Here is a 13,341-nt window from a genome sequence, read left to right as displayed (position 1 = left end):
TGCAGGCACAGAATGGCTATTGGCCACTCACATGCTGGAGCTGTGACCCCCGTGGAGATGTGGGATGGGCTGCTCTCAATGGTGTTCATGAATCAAAAGCTCTTGTGTGCTCTCTCTCTCTCTCTTTTGCTCACTCTCCGTCCTTTCCGAATTTTTAAAGTGACACCATTCTACAAAACGTGACAGTGAAATCACATGCTTATCTTTCCTCCCTCCCATACCCCTTCAAGAATCAAGCTTCTGCGCCAGCCCCACAGGACCAGGCCAAGGAGTGACAACAGACAAAAGAGGCAACGTGTTGGAAGATGAAAGAGGGAGCCCCGAGCTCCCCGGACAGATGGCTTCTGAACTTGGACCCCATGAAGTGTTAGAAGGCACCCAGTGTCCACATCCTGTATTGTGTAACACTCCGTCACGGGGTTGAGGCAGCACCCGATAGTCTGCATCAGCATTCCCATGGTGACAGTTATGAGTATTCACACTGACTAGGACAAGGGAAGACTATAATGGCTTCAGTCAGTTCGGATCAAGTTTTGCCACTACATGAATTCAGGGCAGTTCAGGTTTTTCTGGCAAATTATTAATGAGCAAAATGTCAGTTTGCAGAGCCTGGTAAGACTGGGATGGGAATAAGGGACTGTGGCCAACCTGATGTTGAAATTAAGCCTCTGGGAAGGGAGCAAACAGTGCTGCCCATTAGCCCCACAGAGACCAGGCTGCCATGGGGACCAGTGCTGGAGGGGGACGCTGCTGGAAGCAAGAGGTCTTAGGAGTGGTCCTCCCTGGCTCCTCCAGTGGCGTCCTGGCCTCCCTCCTAGCTGGTGCTGGCGGAAAGCATCTCTGAAGAGGAGGTGAGAACCTGCCACCCAAGAGTGAGTAGGGGTCAGCCAGGTGCAGAGTCAGTGGAAACTGCCCCTGCTGCTCCATGAGGTGGAAGCACAAGGCCAGTGAGGGCCAAAGGTGGGTACTGGGAGGGGCAGCACCATCCAAAGGACAAGCTTGGACTCCAGCTGCAGTAGGAGCTGCTGGGAGGTTTCAGGCCCTGGAATAACCAGATCTGATTTGCACTATGAAGAGATCACCCAGGGCTGCTGCTTGGAAAACAGGATGTGGGGGCCAGAGGGCGGGTAGAGGCTGGTGGAGAGTCCTGCAGCTGGGAAAGGCCTGAGGGCTGGGGTGGGCATGCCCTGCGGGGGCCCGCTGTCACTACACAGACAGCCTTGGGTGGTGCAGGCAGGAGAGGAACAGGGGTCCAGGGAACTCCCAGGCTTCTGGTGTGGGAAACAGAATGGAGGAAAGCCCACCCGCTGCCTGGCAGCTGCGCTACAGTGGTTTGCGGCCCACTCCTGGAGGAGGATGGCTGGGTTCAAATCCCACCTACTTGCTGTATGATGTTGGTTAAACTATTTAATCTCTCTGGGTCTCAGTGATAGCTTGATAACAGTGTTCAAAAGTCCTGAAACAGGGCCTAGGAACTAGGAGTGCCCTCTAGCAATGATCCTGTCCTTCCAGGGCTTCAGATTCTCCTTTGCCAAGATCCCCCTGTGGTGAGTATTCACTTAGCACCTGGGATATTCACCCTCTGCTTTAAACCAACCAGTGTATTCCTTGCTGAGGAGCCTTTAACTTCACTTTCAAAAAAATCCTGTGATAGGCCGAGCACAGTGGCTCATGTCTGTTATCTCAGCACTTGGGAGGCCAAGGCAGGGTAATCACGAGGTCAGGAGTTCAAGACCAGCCTGACCAACATGGTGAAACCCCCCATCTCTACTAAAAACACAAAAATTAGCCGGGAGTGACACCATGCACCAGTAATCCCAGCTCCTCAGGAGGCTGAGGCAGGAGAATCTCTTGAACCCTGGAGGTGGAGGCTGCAGTAAGCCGAGACTGTGCCACTGCACTCCAGCCTGGGCGACAGAGTGAGACTCCATCTTAAAAAAAAAAAAAAATTCAGGCTAAATCCAACTCTTGCATTTTTTTACATAGATAATATTTGAAAGGTCTTATATGTGTATGCATATCTTTTCCTTATTGAATTTAGGAATGCTTTGTATATTTCAGATCTTAAAATATCCTCTCATGCTGAAACTCTTAAACCATTTTTTTCATTCCATCATTTATTTTAAAGCCTTTACCATGTGGGAATTTTCGCTTTTATGGGAAATCCACCTTTTCTGCTGGCCGACAACAGCCATCTCTATGCTAAGTTTATAGAAATAGTTTTCTACATTTTATTCTAATTCCTTTAACATTTTATTTCTTAAATCTTAATATTTATTTCCTCTGGAATTCATTCTGATGGATAGGCATGTGGGAGAAATCTAAATTTTTCTGATTTTGGCCATAAAGCCCAATGTTACTTGCCAAATACAGGTGACTCTTGAACAGCAAGGGTTTGAACTGCAAGAGTCCACTTACGGCAGATTTTCTTCCACCTCTGCCGCCACTGAGACAGAGAGACCAACCTTTCCTCTTCCTCCTCCTCCTCATGATGAGGATGAAGACCTTTATGATGCGCCACTTCCACTTAATGAATAGTAAATATGTTTTCTCTTCCTTAGCATTTTCTTAATAACATTTGCTTTTTTCTAGCTTACTTTATTGTAAGAAGACAGCGTATAATACATATAAGATGCAACATATATGTAAATCAGCTGTTTATGCTATCGGTAAGGCTTCTGGTCAACAATAAACCATTAGTAGTTAAGTTTTGGGGGAGCCAAAAGTTATACACAAGTGTTTATCTGCGTGGGAGGTGAGGGGTGCTCTTAACCCCTGCATTGTCCAAGGGTGAACTGCAATTCATTTCATTGATTTGGAATGCCACTTTTATCACCTACTAAAGGTATGCATGAGACTGGTTTTGTTTCTCTGTTCTCCTTCATTGCTCTATTTGCTTTTTCCTGTGCCCTGAAGGATTCTTTCATCAATCACTGTACTTTTATAATATGTTTTACGTCTGATAGTACAAATAACCACCATTGCTTGTTTCAAAAAATCTGCAGTGTTTTCAAACACGTCTTCCTGCTGATGATATTTAGAATCCATTATTGAATTTCAAGTCACTTCCATTTGAATGGACTTAAAATGAATTGGTAGATTAATTTAAAAGAAATTATGTCTTTAAAATGTTGAATCTCCTTTTCCAGGAATCTGGACAGTCGCTGCTTATTTAATTCTCTTTATGTCTTTGGTTGATTTTTATTGTTTTCCTCACATTGGTTTGTGCACATTTACTTAATTTTTTTCTTCTCTTCTTATTTTTGAGATGGAGTTCTGTTCTGTCGCCCAGGCTGGAGTGCAATGGCACGATCTCGGCTCACGTCAACCACCGTCTCCTGGGTTGAAGCGATTCTCTTGCCTCAGCCTCCCGAGTAGCTGGAATTACAGGCATGCACCACAACACCCAGCTTTTTTTTTTTTTTTTTTTTTTTTTTTTTTGTATTTTTAGTAAAGATGGGGTTTCACCATGTTGGCCAGGCTGGTCTCGAATTCCTGACCTCAGGTTATCTGCCTGCCTCGACCTCCCAAAGTGCTGGGATTAAAGGCATGACCCACCGTGCTTGACCTACTTAATTTTTTTTCTAACAGCTTTATTAAGATACAATTCACGTACCATGCAGCTCATTCATTTAAAATGCGTAATTGGTTTTTTAGTATATTCACAAAGCTGTACAACGATTACCAGATTCAATTATAGAACATTCTCATTTCTTCAGTAAGAAACCCTGTACACTTAGCTACTACCCCACCCAAGCCCCATCTGCTGTCCGTGTAGACCCAAGCAACAAAGCTCTCTGACATTTCATATAAATGAAATCATGTAATATGTGATCTTTTCTGTCTGGCTTCTTTCACTTAGCATGTTTTCAAGGTTCGATCATATTGTATGAAACATGTATTAGTCCTTCATTCCTTTTTATGGCCAAATAATATTCCTATTGTATAGAAAACCAGCTTTTGCTGATTAGAAATAAAATATCCTTAATGAAACAAAAGGAATTTTATCAGAACTCAACAGGCATCACTATACTTTCAGGAAAAGATGAGTGATAGTAAATGCATTTGAAAATCCAACAGGGGACCTGGATATTATGCACACAAAAATAAAGATGTGGACATGTATTGACAATTTTATACAAATTTTCAAGGGGTATAAGGATTTCTCCCTACCAACCCATCAAGCAAATTTCTGCCAGATTCTTCAGTGGGTACCAGTTAGGTATTCTCTAATTCAATTAAATTCTGACTCTATTTACCTAGAGATAGTGGCAAGTCTTGTTTTGTTTGTTCATCCTGGTGGATTCTTCATATTCTGTATGAACTCAAAAATATCTGAGACAGGACTCAATCAATTTAGAAAACGTTTGTTTTGCCACGGTTAAGAATGCACCTGTGATACAGCCTCGGGAGGTCCTGACGGGAAAACTTGAATGGGGAGGTGGGGGCTTCCAGCTCATAGGTAGGTTTCAGAATTTTCTGATTGGCAATTGGTTGAAAGAGTTATTTTCAACAGAAAGGAATGTCTGGGTGACTATAAGAGATTGTGGAGACTGAGGTTTTATCATGCAGATGAAGCCTCCAAGTAGCAGCCTTCAGAGAGAGTTGATAAATGTTTCTCATCAGATGCTAAGATCTGGGTGGATGTTAACACTGGTCATCTTTTCCTGAATTCCAAAAGAGAGGCAGGTATAATGAGACATGTCTCACCACCCCCCTTCCCATCATGGTCTAAACTAGTTTTTCAGGCTAACTTTGGAATCCCTTTGGCCATGAGGAGGGTACCATTCAGATGGTTGGGGGAGTCTTAGAATTTCATTTTTTGTTTACATCTCCTACCTTTGCTTTACTATGATTTTGCAACTTGTGTCTAAGTGAGATTCCTTCTCCAGTGTTTTTTTTTTTAATACCTTGAATTACTTTTAGTACTTGACATTTATTTTTATTTTATTTTTTTAAGAGTGGAGGTCTCCCTGTGTTGCCCAGGCTGGTCTCAAACTCCCAGGCTCAAGGGATCCTCCTGCCTCTCCCTCCCAAAGTGCTGGGATTGCAGGCCACCACGCCTGGCCTGACGTTTCTTTTAAAAATTATGTATTGCTTTAAGATGTTTAAGCATATTAGCTTAGCATTCTATACTGTATTTGTCCCACTTTTAAAATTTTCCTTCTGGCCTCTTTTGCATGATACCTGCGGCATGTTTTTTATTGCATTAGCTCCCCACCTCCCACACCCGTAGAGCTAAAACAGCTACCAGTGTCCCCTGGAAGTCAGGGATGGCCTGGGCTGGTTGGGGGACTGTAGCTGGAGCCCCTGGCTGGCTGTGTGATTCTGCCCAGTCCCGCTCCCTGTCCTGGCCCTCTGTCCTCTCCTTACGGTGGCGGTGGCGTGGCGAGAGGTCCGAATGAGGCCTCAGCTCACGCACTCCATTATCTTGAGGCTACTCCCACCCCCAGGCCGGAGGGAGACAGAGGCCCTTTGAGCTGGAGCTGGCAGGCGAGGCTGGAGTCCCAGGGCTACCAGAGCGTTGCGGAGGGAATGCTTTGAAGAGGCCCCGCCCTTCCTGGGGCTGCGGCTCAGCTCCGGCCTCCCTCACCCGGCAGGGATTCCCGTTCTAGGGGACAAGCGGTTAGTGCCAGCGAGTTGATGTGGGCGCTTTCTTCTGCCCCCAACCCCGCCTGTCCGCTTCCTCCCCAGCCCCCTCCTGTGAGTTCTCGGAGCTACAGAATAAGGACACTCCTTGGTCCCAAGCCAGCTCCAGCTTGCTCGGGAGCCTGGATTTCCCCCTCCGACCCCATCACCGCGAGGGTCTGTGCACTGGAATCAGCTCCAGAGGCACCCGCAGGCGCCGCACCGCCAGAGACATGCCTTTCACCTCCCAGCAATTGCAGCGCTGAGTCGACGTCCTGATTCCACGAGAGGCGGAGGAAGCCTCAACGTTGAAATTCTTTGCTCTAGGTCCTTGGCAGGGGCTGGGGCCGAAGCCTGGGCAAGACCAAGGCCTCCGGGGCTCGCACTCAGGCTCCGTCCTCTCTGCCGGCGTGCGGCTACCATGACTCGACGTGGCAGGTGGGCCAGCATATCACACCCCAACAGTCATGCTTTATTTAATGCGTACTAAAAATACAGCTGGCCTGTGAAACCCACAGGTGTCGTCGCTTAAAACGAGGCTAAGTGGACATGTGAATGGTTACTAATGAGTTGATTAAAATATTCAGAAATCATCTACTGGAGACCGGCAAACTGCACATGGTAGCATGGGAGCAATTGATCTTCGAGAAAGCCCAGACTCCGGCAAGCCGTGGGTTTGAATTTGCACATGTGCATACAATGGGTATGAATAAACCTTTCCTCAAAAAACCGGACCGAGTCCAGTCAGTTATTTGCCGTGGGTAGGTGCCAAGGCTGACTACTTCAGTCCCCGCTCGAGTCGCCCCCGACCCCACTTCAGCCCAGCCTGGGAAGGGCAAGGCACTTGGGAAGGAGCCACGCCCAGCACCCTGCACCCCGCCCGTCCTCTGCGCTTGCTGCAGCTCGTCCTTTAGTTCTCCTTGGACCGAGGGCATGAAGTTGGCTGTATCATCAGCAAATGGCCCTCTCACTTCGGGGCTCACTGTCCGGGACACACAGTCAGGGCTGGACGCCTCCAGCAGCCCCACGCGCCCCAGCCTTCACTCCAAGGCCCACAAGCCTGACAACTTGGGCAACTCCGGAGGTAGGGACATCGTGATACAATCTGAAAACAACCATTTAAAACTTTTTTTTTTTTCCTAAAAAAACTCAATTTTTTTTTTTTCTGCTTGCAAAATCTATAAATTCAGTTCAATATCAATGAAAATCCTAGCGGTATGTTGACACTTGAGAAGCTGATTTGAAAGTTCATCTGAAAGAGGAAATACAAAGGAATCCTGAAGATGATTTCAGAAAGCTCCAAAAAGACTTCAGTAATTCACATAGAAAATCCAGAAAGATTCGTGTTTATGTGGAAATTTAGTATTAGAGGAGGCCTTTCAAAACCAAGATGGAAGGTCACCAGCGGCTTTGGGGAAAACTCAAGATCCATTTGGAAACCAACGTTAGTATCTTCTTATCATTTGCAAGAATGAACAACAGATGTATTAAAGGGCTAAACTTTTTTAACATCTATAAAAGTTTTAGAGCCAAATATGGAAAAATATTTTTAAAATCCCATGGTGAAGACGTCTTTTTAATAAGCAGGAAACAAAACCTGGAAACCGTAAAGAAAATGACTGACAGATTTGAATATTGCAAAAACTAAATGAATGGCTCCTTAAACAAATTAAAACACAACTTGCAGGCAGGGAAAAAATAGATTACAATAGAAGTAATATGCCAGTGGTTAATATCTGTGTTGCGTAAACATGTCTTTCTAACCAATAAGAAAAGAATAGGAAATGGGTGACGATTTAACAGGCAATTCACAGACCACAAAGTAACTAGCCCTGAAATGGGAAAATATCCTCAACCTCACTAGTAATCAAGGAAACAAATTTAAAAGACTATATGTTTCTCACTTCTCTCCTTGTGGTCGTATTCCACCTGTGACTGTACAGCCTGATTTTACTTAACATAAGAATAGGTTAATAAATACAGGGCTTACTATGTTAATATCTTCTTTCTATGGATGCATAACAACTTATTTTATCATTCCCTTTGTGACTGAAACTGCATTTCTTTCTGTAAACCAAAAAGTATCTGAGACAGGTCTCAATCAATTTAGAAGTTTACTTTGCCAAGGTTAAGGACACATCCAGGGAGGGAGGTCTGTGTCTTTCTCCAAAGAAGATTTTGAGGGCTTCAGTATTTAAAGGGGAAAAGCTGGCTGGAGGGGACAGAGGGAGGGTGTGGTCTCATTACTGAATCCACCTGTTGCAAGAGAAAAGGGGCATGTAGGGGAGTGATCAATTAATTACACGTTCATCCCGTGCTCAGTAAATTGGCTCTTTACACAAAGATGAGGCGAACGCAGAGTGGAGATCTTTAATCTTTTGTCTGTCTCTATCTGCTTAGGAAGAAAAGGAAAGGCAGCTTCCTACAGACTCTGCTTTCAGTTTATTTTTTTTTCTTTTGGAAGAGGGAATTGGGGTCCCAAGTTTTTACTTTCCTTTCACATTTTTATTTTGCTTTTTTAATGCTCTGCTGCTGTAAGCTTCCTCACAGCACATTACCAGGCTAGAATCTCATAGTGGGGACTGCCAGCTCTCAGGGAACGCACAGGGATGCTAGGACGCAGACAGGCAAGCCCGCTTCCTTCCTTCCTTCCATTCTTCCTTCCTTCCTTTCTTCATTTTTTTCTGTCTTACAAAAGTTCCTTTTAGAGTTTGTTATTTGCCATTGCATGTGGCTAAATCTGTCAAACTTCAGCGCTATGTTTTCCAGCATTGTTGCCAGTCTTAGACTCCCTTCCAAGAGTACAGAAACATCCACCTGAATTTTCTCCTAGAACTCTCGCAAAGCAGAAAATTCTCTTTCTGCTTTGGAGAGGAATGACCCAACTCCCTTCTGAATCTGGAAGGGAACAGAAGTGGGACACTTTACACATTATTTGGCAGTTTTAAAGTATATGCTGCATATTCATTTAACGTAGCCATTTGACAGAGCTACTTCCAAATTGTCGTATAAAATTAGCCTTGTCAAAATGTCTTATTCTGTACTTTGACCATTTTAAGAAATCTTTATCCATTTTCATCCTGTTGGAGGCCACTGCCTTCAGAGAAGGTGACAGAGGGCCATGTCTGAAACATTCTCCCACAACCAGGAACCCTCAGCAGCTGCTGAAGAAGAAAGGCAGTTAAAGGGAAAGACTCATGAGCAAGTGGAGGAAAAGGCGCATGTGTCCCTACGGAGGGGCTCCTGCAGGAAGGGGCGGCGCCCTTGCCCTGTTCACCTAGCCTTCAGGTGGCTCCCCACCCAAGATTTCAGAGAATGGCAGAAACCCCCTCGCAAGGAAATGAACGAGGGCGTGGCAACCTTGAGACCAGAGCAGTCCAGGATATTTTGTAATAAGGGCAAAAATAGGAGACCTGCAAAAGACCCCTGAAAATAATCCCTGGAAGCTGCGAAACATCAAACTGATACTTCAAAAAAGAGGGCCTGCTGAGCAGAAGCAAAGCTTGAGAAGCATCCAGAACAATGTAGGTGGAGAGGCGAAGAAGAAAGAGGAGCCCACGTGGAATGAGTAACCAAGGTGGGGATGGAGGAAGGTTCGCCAGAACTGGAAGGACTGAAATTGGACATAGAGATAAATTAAAGAGTGTTCTTTAAAACTGTCACGACTTGGTCAGTAAATAAACTGCAAATAAGTGCCCCTAAAGCACAGCAGCGACGCTCCCGGAGGAGGGAAGGAGGCCGGGGCTGCCCCTCTCGCAGCTGGCTGCCTCCCTGCCTTCGACACTGAGCTGTTTTTTCCAGGCTCATCATGCATGTCCCCGGGCTGCTTGCATCTGTGACCAGGACTCTGTCACCTGCCCGTGGCTGGCTGATCAGCTGGTCACCCAGGAATGTGAGGGATGAACAGAGGCCTAGAACTCGGGCTCCATGGATCACCAGGAGATAAGGTTTCAAATCTCATGCCGGGGCCACCAGCCAGGTGCCCTGCTGTCCTGATCCCTGCTCCTTGCCAGGCTTAGCCCCCTCTTTCTTCACCCCAGAAGTCCACGAGTCTCCCTCAACAAACGCCGTCCCTTCTCTTTCTGTGGCCTGCGGCCAGCACAGCTCACCTGATTCATTCCCTCTACACCCTAAGTGCCCACAGAAGTGACCAAAACAGTAAAACTACAGAGCAGCATTCATTCCAGTGGCCAAGGCGGGCCCCTCCTTTGCACCCTGCTGTTTGGTCGGGTTCTTCTTCCTCCAGTTCCCAGGATGCCAAGCAGATTCCCTGTGGCATGATTACCTGGCAGGCCAGGTCCAGAACAGTTAATAGCTCACTGACTGGCTCCGAGAGAGTACGGGGCTGGAGTCCCAAATCCCGCACTGGCTGTTCATTAGCAGGTGGGAAGAGTTCTGCCACTTCTGAGGAATTAGCGGGCTCCCAGGTGACCCTAAATCACCCCAAGTGACTTATTTTATCATTCCCTTTGTGACTGAAACTGCATTTCTTCCTGTAAACCAAAAAGTATCTGCGACAGGTCTCAATCAATTTAGAAGTTTACTTTGCCAAGGTTAAGGACACATTCAGGGAGAGAGGTCTGTGCCTTTCTCCAAAGAAGATTTTGAGGGCGTCAGTATTTAAAGGGGAAAAGCTGGCTGGAGGGGACAGAGGGAGGGTGTGGTCTCATTACTGAATCCACCTGTTGCAAGAGAAAAGGGGCATGTAGGGGAGTGGTCAATTAATTACACGTTCATCCCGTGCTCAGTAAATTGGCTCTTTACACAAAGATAAGGCGAACGCAGAGTGGAGATCTTTTTTATCTGTCTCTATCTGCTTAGGAAGAAAAGGAAAGGCAGCTTCCTACAGACTCTGCTTTCAGTTTATTTTTTTTTTCTTTTGGAAGAGGGAATTGGGGTCCCAAGTTTTTACTTTCCTTTCACATTTTTATTTTGCTTTTTTAATGCTTTGCTGCTGTAAGCTTCCTTATAGCACATTACCAGGCTAGAATCTCATAGTGGGGACTGCCAGCTCCCAGGGAACGCACAGGGATGCTAGGACGCAGACAGGCAAGCCCGGCTCCAGGGCTGCACCTGTGGACCCCACCACAGCTCAGCCCAGCCCCAGGAAGAGGGGGATCTGTCTGTCCCTGATTGGCCCACCAGTGCCCTCTGGTTTTTTCACAGTTATTTCTAACCTGTACATGCTGTTTGCCCTATTAAGGTGCCCCTTCCTTCCTTCCTTCCTTCCTTCCTTCCTTCCTTCCATTCTTCCTTCCTTCATTTTTTTCTGTCTTTCAAAAGTTCCTTTTAGAGTTTGTTATTTGCCGTTGCATGTGGCTAAATCTGTCAAACTTCAGCGCTATGTTTTCCAGCATTGTTGCCAGTCTTAGCCTCCCTTCCAAGAGTACAGAAACATCCACCTGAATTTTCACCTAGAACTCTCACAAAGCAGAAAATTCTCTTTCTGCTTTGGAGAGGAATGACCCAACTCCCTTCTGAATCTGGAAGAGAACAGAAGTGGGTCACTTTACACATTATTTGGCAGTTTTAAAGTATATGCTGCATATACATTTAACGTAGCCATTTGACAGAGCTACTTCCAAATTGTCGTATAAAATTAGCCTTGTCAAAATGTCTTATTCTGTACTTTGACCATTTAAAAAATCTTTTGTATCTTTATCCATTTTCATCCTGTTGGAGGCCACTGCCTTCAGAGAAGGTGACAGAGGGCCATGTCTGAAACATTCTCCCACAACCAGGAACCCTCAGCAGCTGCTGAAGAAGAAAGGCAGTTAAAGGGAAAGACTCATGAGCAAGTGGAGGAAAAGGCGCATGTGTCCCTACGGAGGGGCTCCTGCAGGAAGGGGCGGCGCCCTTGCCCTGTTCACCTAGCCTTCAGGTGGCTCCCCACCCAAGATTTCAGAGAATGGCAGAAACCCCCTCGCAAGGAAATGAACGAGGGCGTGGCAACCTTGAGACCAGAGCAGTCCAGGATATTTTGTAATAAGGGCAAAAATAGGAGACCTGCAAAAGACCCCTGAAAATGATCCCTGGAAGCTGCGAAACATCAAACTGATACTTCAAAAAAGAGGGCCTGCTGAGCAGAAGCAAAGCTTGAGAAGCATCCAGAACAATGTAGGTGGAGAGGCGAAGAAGAAAGAGGAGCCCACGTGGAATGAGTAACCAAGGTGGGGATGGAGGAAGGTTCGCCAGAACTGGAAGGACTGAAATTGGACATAGAGATAAATTAAAGAGTGTTCTTTAAAACTGTCACGACTTGGTCAGTAAATAAACTGCAAATAAGTGCCCCTAAAGCACAGCAGCGACGCTCCCGGAGGAGGGAAGGAGGCCGGGGCTGCCCCTCTCGCAGCTGGCTGCCTCCCTGCCTTCGACACTGAGCTGTTTTTTCCAGGCTCATCATGCATGTCCCCGGGCTGCTTGCATCTGTGACCAGGACTCTGTCACCTGCCCGTGGCTGGCTGATCAGCTGGTCACCCAGGAATGTGAGGGATGAACAGAGGCCTAGAACTCGGGCTCCATGGATCACCAGGAGATAAGGTTTCAAATCTCATGCCGGGGCCACCAGCCAGGTGCCCTGCTGTCCTGATCCCTGCTCCTTGCCAGGCTTAGCCCCCTCTTTCTTCACCCCAGAAGTCCACGAGTCTCCCTCAACAAACGCCGTCCCTTCTCTTTCTGTGGCCTGCGGCCAGCACAGCTCACCTGATTCATTCCCTCTACACCCTAAGTGCCCACAGAAGTGACCAAAACAGTAAAACTACAGAGCAGCATTCATTCCAGTGGCCAAGGCGGGCCCCTCCTTTGCACCCTGCTGTTTGGTCGGGTTCTTCTTCCTCCAGTTCCCAGGATGCCAAGCAGATTCCCTGTGGCATGATTACCTGGCAGGCCAGGTCCAGAATAGTTAATAGCTCACTGACTGGCTCCGGGAGAGTATGGGGCTGGAGTCCCAAATCCCACACTGGCTGTTCATTAGCAGGTGGGAAGAGTTCTGCCACTCCTGAGGAATTAGCGGGCTCCCAGGTGATCCTAAATCACCCCAAGTGACTCGCCATTCCCCACAGACTCAGCCACAGGGCCAACAGTTTCTATTGCTGTCTTTCCCTCCAGAAAACCTTCTCTGGGCCAGCTTACCTGCCCAGCTCCTGCTCTGCCCCACGGGAGGGCTACAGTTAAAGAAGGGAACATTGCTAATTGACTAATTAACTTGAGCAACATCTCTTGAACACCTACTGTGTGCCAGGTGCTGTTCTAGATTTGAGTTATGAAACAGGGAAAGTGAAGGCCCTGCTCTCACATGTGGGCATTAGAAGAGCAGGATCAATAAACACAGGGATCAATGAAGAGCATTCCAGGCAGGAATAAGGACTGCAGAGTAAAGAGGATGAGATGAGGAAGGAGAGCTAGCGAGCAGCAGTCAGGGAGGTGTCCCTGGGGTTGAGTCTGGGTGAGGAGAGGGAAGCAGCCAGTGCTTAGCAGGGGAAGACAGGGCAGGAGTGAGGCTCGCAGAGGGAGACAAAGAGGACCTTTCGGAGGTGAGTAGATGGCAAGAAAGGCAAGGGAGGCTGAACCCAGGTGAGGAGCCATTGCAGGGGTCCGAGGCAGGAGGGGACAAATCTGATGGAGTTTAAAAAGGCTTGGTTATCTGCCTGGTGGAGAACAGATGATGGGACAGACAGAGAAGAAGTGATGGACTAAGGATAGATTTTGGAGGCA

General features: G+C 46.9%; 1 long non-coding RNA gene across 1 annotated transcript; it reads left to right on the top strand.

Annotated features, from left to right (window-relative positions):
- The first annotated feature begins 2,046 nt into the window (after positions 1 to 2,046).
- On the top strand, positions 2,047 to 3,899 carry LOC141585347 (uncharacterized). The gene is made up of 2 exons (XR_012518759.1): positions 2,047 to 2,669; positions 3,269 to 3,899. It is a non-coding gene; the product is annotated as an uncharacterized LOC141585347 (long non-coding RNA).
- The last annotated feature ends 9,442 nt before the right edge of the window (positions 3,900 to 13,341 follow it).

Source organism: Saimiri boliviensis, chromosome 8 (assembly GCF_048565385.1).
Source record: "Saimiri boliviensis isolate mSaiBol1 chromosome 8, mSaiBol1.pri, whole genome shotgun sequence".
Lineage (NCBI taxonomy): Eukaryota > Metazoa > Chordata > Mammalia > Primates > Cebidae > Saimiri > Saimiri boliviensis.
This window is presented reverse-complemented; position numbering and strand designations above follow the sequence as displayed.